Here is a 4410-nt window from a genome sequence, read left to right on the forward strand (position 1 = left end):
GACGATTCTGTGACTGACAGGATCTGTCGCTGGGATCAGGCCTGTTCCCCTCGTCTGATAAAGGGTGAGAGAAAAAAATACCACAAAAGCCAAGATGAAAACGTTCTTTGAACTGCTAAGAAATTCATCTCATTATCCCAGGCTGTGTTTCAGTCGCTTGCTCACGTGGCCGGGGTGGTGTTTTCCCGTGTGTCGCTCTCAGAAGGCTCAAAGAGCTCAAACCGATTTCGACATCTTCGCAAAAGATGTACGTTTTCGATACAGTACCTTTTGCAGTGTCAGCCTGAGTGGGCAGCACACTCGCCTCTGGGTCAGAAAGTCGTGGGTTCGAGTCCCACTCCAGAGATGTGACCACGTAAATCTAGGCTGACACTCCTAGTGCAGTGCTGAGGGAGTGCTGCACTGTCGGAGGGGCAGTGCTGAGGGAGTGCTGCACTGTCGGAGGGGCAGTGCTGAGGGAGCGCCGCACTGTCGGAGGGGCAGTACTGAGGGAGCGCCGCACTGTCGGAGGGGCAGTACTGAGGGAGTGTCGGAGGGGCAGTGCTGAGGGAGCGCCGCACTGTCGGAGGGGCAGTGCTGAGGGAGCGCCGCACTGTCGGAGGGGCAGTACTGAGGGAGTGTCGGAGGGGCAGTGCTGAGGGAGCGCCGCACTGTCGGAGGGGCAGTACTGAGGGAGTGCCGCACTGTCGGAGGGGCAGTATTGAGGGAGCGCCGCACTGTCGGAGGGGCAGTACTGAGGGAGAGCCGCACTGTCGGAGGGGCAGTATTGAGGGAGCGCCGCACTGTCGGAGGGGCAGTGCTGAGGGAGTGCTGCACTGTCGGAGGTGCCCTCTTTCAGATGAGACATTAAACCGAGGCCCCGTCTGCCCTTTCAGGTGGATGTAAACAATCCCATGGCCGCTATTTCAAGTTCTCCCAGGTGTCCTGGGGCCAATATTTATCCCCCAATCAACATCACTAAAAACAGATTATCGGGTCATTGTCACGTTGCTGTGTGTGGGAGCTTGCTGTGCGCAAATTGGCTGCCGTGTTTCCCACATTACAACAGCAACTGCACTCCAAAAGTACTTCTTTGGCTGTAAAGCGCTTTGGGACGTCCGTCAGCCGTGAAAGGCGCTATATAAAAGCAAATCTTTTTTTTTCACGACCACCGGACGTTCTAAAGCGCTTCACAGTCAATGGAGCACCTTTGGAAGTGCAGTCAGAACGGTTACAGCACAGAAGGAGGCCATTCGGCCCATCGAGCCCGTGCCGGCTCTCTGCAAGAGCACCTCAGCCAGTCCCATTCCCCCCGCCCTTTCCCAGTTGCCCTGCTAATTATTTCCTTCAGGTACTTATCCAACTCCCTTTTGAAAGCTGCGAATGAGTCTGCCTCCATCACCCTCTCAGGCAGCGCATTCCAGATCCTAACCACTCGCTGCCTAAAATAAGGTTATCCTCGTGTCGCCTTTGGTTCTTCTGCCAATCGCCTTAAATCTGTGTCCCTCTGGTTCCCGACCCTTCCACCAATGGGAACAGTTTCTCTCTCGGTCTATTCTGTCCAGAACCCTCCTGATTTTGAACACCTCGATCAAATCTCCTCTCAACCTTCTCTGGTCCGAGGAGAACAACCCCAGCTTCTCCAGTCTACCCACGTAACTGAAGTCCCTCATCCCTGGAACCATCATCGTAAATCTCCTCCGCACCCTCTCTAAGGCCTTCACATCCTTCCTGAAGTGCGGGCCCCAGAATTGGACACAATACTCCAGTTGGGGCTGAACCAGTGTTTTATACAGCTTCATCATCACTGCCTTGCTTTTGTACTCTGTGCCTCTATTTATTTTTTTTATTTCAAAATATACTTTATTCATATAAAAAATTTGTACAGTACATTCAAAAGCTGTTCAGTACATTTAGCTGCGGTCAGCAATCCCATACACTACATTTGGGTGCTGACGGCAGTTCCGTTCGATACATTTCCTTTCTTCTCAGTTCAAGTACAATTCGGTACAATGCGGGATATATTGTAGTATGTTCGACAATGTGCCTCTATTTATGAAGCCCAGTGTTCTTCTTTAACTAGTCACTGTTGTAATGTAGAAAACACGGCAGCCAATTTGCGCACAGCAAGATCCCACACACAGCAATGTGATAATGGCCCAGCTAATCTGTTGTTTAGTGATGTTTATTTAAATGAGTTACAACATCAATAACTTTCCCAGGATTACATGGGATATACGGCACAGAAACAGGCCATTCGGCCCAACCAGTCCATGCCGGCGTTTATGCTCCACTCGAGCCTCCTCCCATCTTTCCTCATCTAAATCTATCAGCATAACCCTCTATTCCCTTCTCCCCCATGTTTGTCCAGCTTCCCCTTAAATGCATCGATACTATTCGCCTCAACCCCTCCCTGTGGCAGCGAGTTCCACATTCTCACCCCTCTCTGGGTAAAGAAGTTTCTCCTGAATTCCCCATTGGATTTCTTGGTGACGATCTTATATTGATGGCCTCTAGTTATGTTCTTCCCCACAAGTGGAGACATCTGCATTTATATAGTACCTTTAATGTAGGAGAACATCCCAAGACGCTTCACAGGAGTACGACTAGATGAAGAATTTGACACCGAGCCACAGAAGGAGAACTTGGGGCAGATGACCAAAAAGCTCGTCAAAGAGGTCGGTTTTAAGGAGCGTCTTAAAGGAGGAAAGAGAGACGGAGAGGTTTAGGGAGGGAGCTCCAGAGCTTGGGGCGCAGGCAACCGAAGGCATGACCACCGATGGTGGAGCGATTATAATCAGGAGTGCTCACGAGGGCAGAATTAGAGGAAGCAGACATCTCGGTGGGGGGGGGGGGGGGGGGTGGTTGTGGGACTGAAGGAGATTACAGAGATAGGGAGGGGGCGAGGGTCATGGAGGGATTTGTAAACCAGGATGAGAATTTTGACAGGGGGTGATGGGTGAGCAGGACACGGTGCGAGTTAGGACACGGGGCAGCGAGCACAGCGGGTGATGGGTGAGCGGGACTCGGTGCGAGTTAGGACACGGGGCAGCGAGCACAGGGGGTGATGGGTGAGCGGGGCTTGGTGCGAGTTAGGACACGGGGCAGCGAGCACAGGGGGTGATGGGTGAGCGGGACTCGGTGCGAGTTAGGACACGGGGCAGCGAGCACAGGGGGTGATGGGTGAGCGGGACTCGGTGCGAGTTAGGACACGGGGCAGCGAGCACAGGGGGTGATGGGTGAGCGGGGCTTGGTGCGAGTTAGGACACGGGACAGCGAGCACAGGGGGTGATGGGTGAGCGGGACTCGGTGCGAGTTAGGACACGGGGCAGCGAGCACAGGGGGTGATGGGTGAGCGGGGCTTGGTGCGAGTTAGGACACTGGGTAGCCGAGTTTTGGATCACCTCAAGTTTATGTTGGGTAGAATGTGGGAGGCCGGCCAGGAGTGCGTTGGAATAGTCAAGTCTGGAGGTAATAAAGGCACGGATGAGGGCTTCAGCCTCGGTTGAGCTGAGGCGGGGCGGAGACTGCCGATGTTACGGAGGTGGAAGTATGTGGCTCAGTGGGCAGCACACTCTCTCATCTCTGAGTCAGAAGTTTGTAGGTTCAAGTCCCACTCCAGGGACTCGAGCACAAAAATTCTAGGCTGACACTCCCAGTGCAGTGCCGAGGGAGCGCCGCACTGTCGGAGGTGCCGTCTTTTGGATGAGACGTTAAACCGAGGCCCCGTCTGCTCTCTCAGGTGGACAAAATAATGCCATGAGATCCTTTACAAAGAAGAGCAGGGGAGTTCTCCCCGGTGTCCTGGAGCCAATATTTACCCCTCGACCAACATCACTGAAATAGCTGATTGGGTCATTATCACATTGCTGTTTGTGGGAGCTTGCTGTGCGCAAATTGGCTGCCGTGTTTCCCACATTCCAACAGTGACCGCACTCCAAAAGTACGTCATTGGCTGTAAAGCGCTTTGGGGCGTCCGGTGGTCGTTAAAGGCGCTATATAAATGCGTGATCTTCTTTCTGTCGACCGAGTTGAGCTAAATCCGACCCCGTTGCCTTGAGCAGGAGAAGGAAAGGGGGGAGGGTTTTGGCAGGGCCTAGTCTCGGCCTACTGTGCCTGCTGAGAGATAAGCCCATCTGAGCCACTTGGCAGAGGAAGCTAATCCACTGTTTAATTGGAAGCTTTTCAAAGCTTCAACGCCGTTTCCACATCCACTGTGGCCAGGAGCCAGCTCTACATTGTTCCTCCCTCCCATTGTGTGACATTCCTCTGCAACCGAGACTCTAAATCAACCCCATTCAGCAAGATAAGCCAAGTAGAAAAATCCTTTCATTCTCTTTCACCTCAGCCAACTTACCCCGAGCTCCACTGTTCCAGGCCGACCTTCCAACTCTCCCTCATCTTTAGCTCGTCCAAAACTCAGCCGCCCCC

The sequence above is a fragment of the Pristiophorus japonicus genome, chromosome 20 (assembly GCF_044704955.1).
Source record: "Pristiophorus japonicus isolate sPriJap1 chromosome 20, sPriJap1.hap1, whole genome shotgun sequence".
In the NCBI taxonomy this organism is placed as follows: domain Eukaryota; kingdom Metazoa; phylum Chordata; class Chondrichthyes; family Pristiophoridae; genus Pristiophorus; species Pristiophorus japonicus.